This window comes from Aquila chrysaetos, chromosome 23, assembly GCF_900496995.4.
Source record: "Aquila chrysaetos chrysaetos chromosome 23, bAquChr1.4, whole genome shotgun sequence".
NCBI classification, from domain to species: domain Eukaryota; kingdom Metazoa; phylum Chordata; class Aves; order Accipitriformes; family Accipitridae; genus Aquila; species Aquila chrysaetos.
Window position 1 is genome coordinate 752295 of NC_044026.1, and position 10546 is coordinate 762840.

A 10546-nucleotide genomic window follows, 5' to 3' on the forward strand; every position below is an offset into this window, starting at 1 on the left:
AGAAATATATACGTATATTATTTAGGTTATTTCTGTCTTAGTAACAAGAATGCTACTATAAACTACCAAAAACAAGTGATAATGTGTATCTCAAATATATTAAAAAATAGAACATTAAAAAAATCTAAGTGACAAAGCTAGGAGTAGTTGCAATTTCACATTTATGAAATGGAAACATTTTGTCAAAAACATGTTCTAGTTTCAAAATGAATGCAAAATGATTTTTTTATATAATTAGCATACATACTTGCAAAGGTTCAGATAAAATTAGAATTCAGTCAAGACGAAAAAACTACTTAACATGCACAAAAAGGGACCCACAATTAGAGACTGGAAGGGGGTTAGGCACAATAGTAGGAATGCATAATTCAAAATGTCACTCAGCAATCTACTTTGGAATAATATTAGTTGTACGCTGATTCTCGTGTTTGGCAACTCAGAAGATACTTTGGCTCAACACAGGAAAATAAAAAGGTACTTCACATAGTTCTGTTTGGGAGGATGATGAGAACTGGAACATTTTCTGACTGTTTCAGGAGAGATCCCTATCAAATTAAATAAGGCTGCTGTCTTTCTCCTGGTTTTCACTCAAAAAACATAATTCACCTATGCACAAAATTCAGTGCAGATTTCTTAAAGTCTTCAACATAACTGTCCCAGCATTTTAGCTCATTAAGTAAAAAGTAATGTAGCTTAACATGGACTAGTTTGAAACAGGAAAACAAAAAGCAGGGGGAAGAAATGCAGAGGAAGCAAGTTAAATGAACACATGATAGAAATTCTAAGTCTTTTCAGGAGACAAAAAGAAAAAGGTGCAGTTAACTTATTCTTAGCTTGGAGTTTTATTCAGATGTTTCCTCAAGGCTTTCAGAGAAGGAGAGTTGAGGAGGAGAAAGAAAAACACTGTGGAATAGCTGGAAAATATAGCAGAAAGGACAGTATATGTGGCATGAACGGTTACGGAAAACTGGCAGATAGTGACAGAAGAGTCAATTGACAAGAGCAAAGGTCAGCATAAAAGAAATCAGTATTAAGGCCCTGAAGCATGGAGAAAAATGTCTACGCACTAAACAAAATTGTTTACTTAGTTTTGATTTATAGCTGCTGCATCATGAATTTCAGTTACAGTTAGCTGCATAAGACAACATTTCTCTTCAATCCAGACCTTGCCAGTAAATATCTGATTTTCAAAACAACCTTTCAGAAAGGGAGTATTAGGTAACATAGGACTGACGAGTAACTATAGTGTTATTAAAATTAATCTAATCTAATGTACTCCCAAAGTCTAATAGTTAGTCATTTAGTTCATTGGTATACTCTCAAAAGCTGAAATAAAAAATGAACTGACCAAAACCACATTTAAGAAAAGCAAGTTCAAAAAAACCCCAAACATTATATAGCTCCAGGCTTTGCCTCATGTTTGCAAGTAGCAATCAATTTGCTTGCTTATTGATGACAAGTGGAGCGACTGACCATTAACCTTCCTGGATGCTACCAGGCACTGAAAACGCCTTGAATCCTAACTGGTATCATCAGGTACCAACATTTGAGAGCTCTTCAGTTTCTTGCAACCATTCCACGTTAAACTGCCCTGCAGCCGCAGATGGTTGTTCAGGCAGCTGTTCTGGCCAGAGGTGGTCCCTCCTCAGCTCATTATTTCATAGTTCATCATAGAAGTAGCTCGGGGGGGTTGCACTGCCCGGACTGACTGACAGCAGTTAAAGAGCACTCACGCAAGTCCTTCTGCAGGCAGTGTTACAGAGGTGGTAAGTCAGGGCCCTACCGGCTCTAGCACAGTGAAACCCAGAAGTTGTCTGTTTATAGGCTGAAGTTTGCACTGTGCATATGGGATTGACTTAGTAATTTAATAAATTAGCAAAGCAAGGTAAATAGAGGTAGATAATGGCTGTGGGAAGGATTGTACAGAAGCCTTTGACTTCATTTTTGCAAACCTGTGAATAGATGAGAATATAGAGAGTTCCATTCCATGTTTTGGACATTGAATGGGCAGGACACGCCTCACAGACAGTCAGAAAGATATAAAGCAAATTCCAGCATTTAGAAAGTGTTCTCAGCAGACTGTCTGATGTGGTTGGGCCCACTGGGACACGGAGAGATGTTCACTGCAGAACACGTGGACTTAAGATTTTTTCACTTTCTAGTTGCTTAGCATCACTTCTCTATGAGATATCGCTTCCATGGCAGAACAAACCACGGGAGTATTCTTCATCCACTACAGTGCAAAGCCACTTAAACTAATTTAAGCTAGTTTTTTACTGAAGCGAATGAGGTGTATTCATGTAGTCAGTTCTAACATCGCTGAACACTAACCTCCAATAAAGCTTTTTGAACACAAGTGGCAACTTTTAAAAATCAGTCCACTGAAATGCAGCACTGGTTATCCAGTCTACAAAAGATCACTTCCTGCAGGTCACCGCAGAGCTGTAAAAACCAGCAGTGACTTAGCAAGAGCTAAAAGTAGGGAATTTACATCTTTGGCAGTTCCATATCTACTCTTGGAGATACCAGAGGTGACAGTTGGAAGCCACCTTGCCTTTTATGAAGGTGGCTTCTAAAGGCGTAGTGAGCGTTGAGCACCAAGGAGTTACCTTTGATAGTGTCTCCTTTGGTCAGCTCTCTTATTTACTGGTTTGTTTTCAGCACTGATTCTAGGATGCAGCAGACCTGCTTAGTGTAAGCAGGTGGCAAAGTATTTGCCTGATCAGGGATACAAGAAACCTAAGAGCTTAGTGAATGAAGAAGACAAATGAAAGGACCAGCATAAAACTGCTATCTTGAGTTGGTGTTAGAAAATAAAATGCAGAACTTCACCTACCATGAAAATTTTATAGAATGAATATTAATGTTATGAAGAGAAGTAGGGTGGATTTGCATTATGTATTTGACTTGTCCCTGGAGCGCAGAGACTGACACAGACTTGTGACTGCATTAACTATAGCCAAATTTTAATTGAAGATGATTGATTGTTGAGCATTCTGTTAATTAACCTCTTTATTCTGTGTTTTCCTACAGAATCTGAAATGTCCTTTCAAAGTAAGTTTTCAAATTTAACCATCAAAAAACATGGACATGATCTTCATTCACAAAAGATGCCTTGTAATAGCAATCCAGGAAAAAGAAAAGAACAAATGGCAAATATAATGTGAGTGGATTTGAGCTCAGAAATGGTGTCATGAAAACCAAAAAATATTTAAATCCAGGCTAGTTACTTGTCATTTCAAAGCTAGAAGCCCAGTCCTCAGAAGCTCATCAGGGACTGGTCCTCATAATACAGAGATAAGCTCTCACAGCTCCGTTTTAATAACAAAAAGACAATAAATTAATTTTAAAAAATTCATGCCCAGAAGAATCTCCCCCCCTCCATCCAAATGCAATCGACTTTGTTTACTTTGAGCTTTTATTTCTCCCCTTTATCTTGGATTTAAAATTAAATACATGTTCAACCACAAAATAAAATTTCTTCACTGGTTCTGCATTATTTGCTAACAGGTTTGTGCAATATATCTGATTTCTCATCCTGGCTTAATACAAAGGTCAGATTTGTGATATGAATGATTAAAATAATTTGCCCAGGATAAGAAAGGATGCTTGTTTCCTGATGCAAAACAACCTCTTTCTAAATCACGTACTTTTCTCGAACAGTCGCATGTGCTATGAAGGAACCTTCTACATCCAGTGACATAGAGAAACGGAGGGATCCTTCTCCAGTCGGTACCAGTCACCAGAAGCAGCTGTTCCACATCTGATCAGGTGTCACTCCATCACTCTCCAGCTGCCCCACGAATGGCAGCTTTGAAGCATCTTGTCAGTGACAGTCTGATGCAAATTTCAGCACCTTTACAGTGCAAAACAGATCATGATTCACAGAAGACTAGAAGGAAAACAAGGCAGTTAAAATGATTTACTTGTTTTGGGATGGCACACTGTGCCGTTCAGATTGAGATTTAGGGCGGGATTAATCTAAACACTGAAGTCATCTCAACGCTGGAGGACTAAGCCAAATTGTTTCTCTGCACTCCCTCAGTGTGTGTCCAGGAGAAGAGACAGACACCACCAGACGGTGATCACCCCATCCTGCCACGGGTGTCAGAGGCAGTGTGATGAATTGCTTCCTAAGGTACCTATCTCTTCTCGCTGACTACGGGGGAAGCACAGACTAGGCATCTTATTTTATAGGCTAAAATTAGGTGAGATTAAGGCTACGCAGCTGCTCCAAAGTCAAGACAGCATTTATTTTCCTTTTACATACTTGATGGGAGGTGCAGATAGCAGGATCAGGAAAGGATGAACAGAGCTCAGTGAGTGCGTAGTTGTTCAATATTTCTTTTTAGACTCATCTCTTAACGTGTCCCCCATCCATTATTTACTGCACACCATCTGAATGCTGCACTGAATAGAGAATCCGTCATTTTCTCATGGGCTTTTCCATGCTGCTCTCATTGTAGTACTCTATTTCTCTGCAAATATTAATGAATTTATCTTCCCGACACCCTGGTGATATTATTAACTTCCGCTTACATGTTGTGAGTGAAGATGCTGAAAAAAAGTAAAAACGGTCCTCTAGTACTGTTTCCTCCACGTAACATGCTTTCCAGCTGGATTTTTCAGAGTGCTTAGCAATTTTAGGCCTTCATAAGGTCAAAGTACAGTTCCTGTTCACTTGTGCTGCGATTATTGGTGCTTAGCATTCAGCTGCGTAGTCTCTAGGTGTTTTAAGATGGATACCCAGAAAAATGAAGAAAAAACAGGGGCCCAAATGCCTCCCTTTGAAGTTCTCTGCCATATTCATGACACACTTTCCAACATTTGCAACCAAGCAGATTCGGGCCTTTTTCACTGTTCAGCGTTGACTCCTTCCCTGTCTGAATGCAATTCCTCTATTTCCCCTCCCGGCTGGGAGGTCCGTGGCGTTGGGGGCTGCGCACTGCTAGGTGCGTCAGGCATCCTGGGACATAAAGAGCTAAATCCAAGCCACGTCCCGGCCCCGCGCCGATGCGAACAAGCTCAGTCAGGCCATGCCTAGGTGGAGTGCCGGGTGTGTGCAGTACTGGGGACAGAAAGGGGCCATCCACAAGTTAAATAAAGGGGCTCCTAAACCGGACTTGAGCATCAGACCCCTGATCACCGACACTGCTGGCCCTTCTTTCCCTAAAAGAAATTCCCACGTGAAGAGGGGTAGTTGTGTCCTGGACCTCCAGGGCATCCCAGAGATCACAGGACGACGTGCGGCACGGCACGGACCCCATCCTGCCCGTGCCCGCTGTGCCTGAGCGGTGCGGGCATAAACCTCTCAGTTTCAGCAGCGGGAGTTGGTCCCAGGTCCTCTTGCTCAGCAGGAGCCCCCCTCGGGGGCTGCGGGGTGAGAGCGGGCCCCCACCGGGCAGAACGACTGGCCGAGGTGTGGGTGAAGGGGGTGAGAGCCCTCTTCTCCTGCCCTGCCTGCACAGTGTCAGGCTTGAAATAAACGCACGGAACAGTACATGCTCTTCTCCTACTTGGTTACGGAAACAGTGGTAGCAGTGTTGTAGCTGGGATGGGCTGAAGACACAAGAGCAGCAGGGTATACAGGAAGAAATCCTATTTTTGATTAATTATTAAATAATTAAAAATAATTTCAAAATCACCTCACCCTGTAACTCATGCTTGTATTTCAAAACCAGGCTTTTATTCTGTGTTAAACAGCCCCGACCCCTAAAAAATAACAAAAGAAAGCCTTTTTTCCTGAAAGGATTGCTGCCAGAAAAATGTTTTTGCCAATGCTGTGATCTGTCCAGGCTGCATGGCAGGGGTACACCAACTGGCTGTGTTAGCCGAATAAGCTTTATTATTTCAGTGAATTTCAATTACTCTATTAAAATAAAACAGACTGTTGCAGATAATAATAATAGAAGAAAAAAAGTTATAGGAAAAATTTAGAATAAAAGTCATCAATACCATGGTCTGATTTTAATTTAATCAAAGTTAAATCAAGATAAGCACAAACAGTGTTTATAAAATCAGCGTAAGTCTTGGCGTGTCAATTGATATAAAAACTGAATAGGATACTCAGTATTGCCAAGCCAGTGGATTTCCAAAGTTAAATATGGGTTTAATCAGAGTCCATTAATCTTCATTTTCCATCTGACCAAATATAAAGAAATTTTATTTTGTCAGCCTCATTGATCATTTTTACCATTTACTTTTTTTCAGTTTGCACAAACCACTTGTGTATCGCTACATTCCTGCTTTTAATGGGAATATTTTCTGTAGGATATTGTGCAAAAAATAGATTTGACATTGCACTGCTTCTGTCTTCACAAGTCCTTCTTTATCTCCGCATCCATTAGCTGACTGTTTGCAATATGGATTTATTTCAGTCTGCTTCTCGCACCATCAAGGTCTTTAAATGAAGTTCTGCCCCTGTACATGAAAAGACTTCTTAATTCGTAGTTTCACATTATACAGAGATTAACAGTAGAAGGTTATTAACAGTGCAAGGTTATTAAGAGCATGTTTAATATTATTTGAACGATAGCAGAATCCCATGGAATCCCATTTTGGTGTAACTTTATTAGCGACAGAAGCATTCAGCTAATTCCATGCTTTTTCCTAGAATGACCAATAATAAATTACTGCAAATCAGTATGCATTTTAAGCTCCTTTTCAGCTAGCTGTCGACAATTTTGTGGTCTATTAGAGGCTGTGGTTGCTCAGTGTAAGCGCTGAGAAATGAATGCACTTTACCAATGGCAAAGCTAATAATAGTGTTACTGTTATTTCACAGAAATTTCTTTCTGGTTTACATATAATCATCGCAGATACATTTGGAAGTTTTTGAGTTCAAGCCTAGCATTCAGTAGGCTAATTTCCTAAACTCTGATGAGAGCCAGATCCCATCACATGTCACTTCAGTGTAATCCAGGGAGGAGGAGAAGGGGGGAAGCGCGGAGGCTCTATCAGCTAATTTGGTTTGTAAGGTGCTAGAGGTGATCGTTTCTGGATCCAGCCGGGGCTTACAATTAGCCACTCTGAGCTTTGTTACTAATCCTCAGCAGCAGGTCTTTGCCCCCAGAGCTCAGCTGACATCGGGGATAGCTCGGGAGTGTGTTTGCCCCTGCCTTGCCACAGGCACCCACAGGGACACTAACCCGACCAGACCTGTGCCTAGGAAACCCGCTCAAGATCCTTCACAACACCTGTGCTGGAGGATGGGTCCACCATCAAACCACATGTCAGGTGTAAACACCTTAAACCGCCATGACTGTTTATAAAGTAATCGTAAATCTAAGCTCTTAATCAGCACCTATGCTGAAAACACCATAGATGTAGAGTCGTCATCTAATACATTAAGAGCATACACCTACACATACCCAAGAAAACTTTTCTTCTCCAAGCCCAGGTAATACTTTCCCTGTAAAGTTTCAAAATCTCACAATTGGTCTCAATTCCTATTGCTTTGTGATTTTCTCACAAATTCCTTGCAAAACCAACCTAGATGCGCAAATATGCACTTCTTTAAAAACACTTGTTCTAGAAAAATTTTTCTACTAGAAAAATAAAAAGATGATTTGCTGTTGAGGGATAGACTTATTTTGATTTTGTAACCAAACTATGCTTAACCTTCGGAGCCTTGTTTTAACAGCACTTTGTTTACTTAAATTCCCTGCTGTTGCACAGCATCTGCAGCGTGTCCTGTGGGATGCTCATATAGATGAGCCCCTGGCAGCTATCAGTGCTTTTTAATCTTCATATCGTCCAGCCCTACTCAGTCAAGGGCTGTAGTGTAGTTCCAGACTTCATTTTCTCTGGTAGCAAAACCAATTTAATAGATTTCCACCCTTTTGCACCCTAGTTACTCACTCCCTCCCTTGCACAACAATTTATCACCTCCTTAGCCATGCCTGCGTTGCAGGACAATGCGTGTTCAGTGCCATGCTCCAAATTAGATTAGTGAAATAATCTGGGCTGAAAAGACATTTTTTTTTCAGGAGGATTTTTCTTCACTTAGAACGTTTTGCTGAGCCTATTCAGTAAAATCTTATCAATGACTCCGCTGGCAGAACTGAGGAGATAAATATCAGTAAGGGAATGGAAACAAGCAGCTAGAGAGGAAAATGTTGTCAGAGGGAAAAATTGTTCATGGACCTCCATCTTTAGATGCTGTATGCTTTAGTTCCTCCTCTGGAGAACCAGAACTCCTGTTTTCGATGATACAGAAACCCTGCAGCGCAAAGAAATCATGAGAACAAATTTGGTAATAACTATGAAATCCACAGATATCACAGAGCTCTAAAAATCCCCAGAATACTTTGGAATTTTTATTCCGACAAGAAAATTTTATTGTCTATTCAGCTTTCTGCCTGGCTCCTGAATTTGCAGCTCTGAGAGCTGACTTTGCACTTTCCGTTTGAAAAGCTGTTTTTCTGATTCAGAAGAGGGTACTACCCTCCCTTCAGAAGAGGGGAGTCTGCTCTACCGTGCACAACTTTTTGTTGCCTGGCTTCTTTTTAGCCTCAGAGCGTGAGATGATTGACACAGAACAGACAAAAGCTCACATACCTAACCTGCGACACTTGTGAAACGCACAGTGTTTCTGTACACAGCGCATAGGAATAGCCAGAATTGTTCGGTCTGTGCCTGAGATCCCGACGAGCAATGACAATTCTGGGGACACCTTGCCTTTAGGCATGGGCAACAGCTAGGCAGGGCATACCTACCTGGCTGGAGTGGTAATGGTTTAGACTCGCGTTGAAGTGTGGGTAGCTTTGCTGGTGGTTACTTTGCAGGGAAGTATCTGGGTAGTTCAAGATAAACTAGTGCACTACATGCTCGCAGCCTCTGAGAAAGAGCAGAAGTTCACCGAAATTATCGAAGGAAACGGTGAAAAATAGAGACCGTTTTAGCCGACACATCCCATGAGCAGAAATAAAGAGGGAGACGAGGCCGAGGGGACGACCGGCAGGGATGCTGGAGAGCAGCCCCGCTGCGGCGGCATCGCTGGGGCAGGGGCTGAGGGACCCGGGGGCTGCGGGCAGGGCAGGGGGTCCTCAGCGCCCTCCGCGTCACGGCAGGCGGAGGGTCAGGTCAACGAGGGATGGGGTGAGGGAGGATAGTGTCAGAAGATAAATCCGCCAGAACTCATTTGCCACGGGTTAGGTGAGAAATTACAATGAAAAAAAACCCAAACCCTCCCAGATGTAATGGTTTGCCGAATGCAATTTGTTATGATATCGATAGAGAAATAAAACATACTCTGCGCCTCTAAGCCACTGAAAAGCAATCATAAAATTACTGCAACCAATAAACACACCACAATGGAAACAGAAATGTGAAGTAAAATTTTAAGGCCTTGTCTTGCCCTGTGTGTGAGGGGAGGGGATTCTGCTCTATTGTTAAAGAACATCACAGAAAAGATTTTAGAGACAAAAGTTCTTGCAAATATGTTTTCATTCAAGCCTGCCTGATCTTACCTCCTTCCTGCTTCCACTACATTCCTGATTAAAAAAAGAACAGGGTTTGATATGTGGCTCTCTTGCCACCTGCCTTTCCCTCTTATCTCGTGGGTCTCTGTGGGCTATTAGCACCCAATGGGAAGACAAATCTTTTGCCCCCTTCTGCCTTATTTTATGAATAGGTAAAGCTGTTTAAAAAAAAAAAAAAAAAAAGAAAAGAGTAGGTAGAGATCCAATCAGGTTTTTTTTTCCTACCTTGAAAAAATACTTTCTTATTTTTACTGGGAGATTTTCTTAAGGACTGAAAAGCTCTCTGCACCATTCACAGCAGAGGGACAGGCTGTGGGTTTCACAAGGGCAGTGTCTGGGTGTTCAGGCAGGGATGCCTGCCCTGATCCCCTGCTGCCCGCTCCCCGCTCGTCCCACCCGCCTCTCACTCGCTCCGTGGCAGAGACGACCAAGGAACCGGAGACACTTACTTGCGCTGTTCCCTCAGCTTGACCCTGGCAAACGTGTCCATCTACAAACCTCCAAACAGGGGGGCTCGGTCCGCAGAAGCGCCAAGATGTGGGAGGGATCTGTTGTACCCGTTACACAGCTGCCCACTTCATTGTGCTTTCTTCTGAGTTCCCCTTCATTCAAATTCTTTAAGAAAAGAAAACATAGTCTTGCTTTTCTCCATTATAAACCCCACTGTACTTTGTTTGGAGATGATTATGAGAAGAAGCACTTGTTCTAAGCTACAGGGTTGAACGTTTTATTTTGAATTTGAGGTAGGAATGGGTCCTCTGCAATTCTCTTACTGCTACTTTTGGAGAGTTTATATTTTATATGAGGCTGGGTCACATCAAATAACTAAAACATGCTTTTTTCCCCCAGTGATAGTTTCTAATTACTGCTTAACTATAAAACTGAATGAGGAATTAGATGGGCAGTAGAATGACAGAGTTCAACATAAACATTCAAAATGAAAAATAAACTCACCTGGGAGTGGAGGGGAGGAAAACAACAACATGTGCAACCCATTTTATAATTCAGGACAGTCTTGAACATTTCAGCCATTGCTTCAGCTTGGCAGAACTAAAGCCAGAAAA

The 10546-nt window shown here is 41.8% G+C and overlaps 1 long non-coding RNA gene across 1 annotated transcript; it reads left to right on the forward strand.

Moving 5' to 3' along the window:
* Positions 1-273: 273 nt before the first annotated feature.
* Positions 274-5500, forward strand: LOC115334516. The gene is made up of 2 exons (XR_003921136.1): positions 274-3163; positions 3664-5500. It is a non-coding gene; the product is annotated as an uncharacterized LOC115334516 (long non-coding RNA).
* Positions 5501-10546: the final 5046 nt, after the last annotated feature.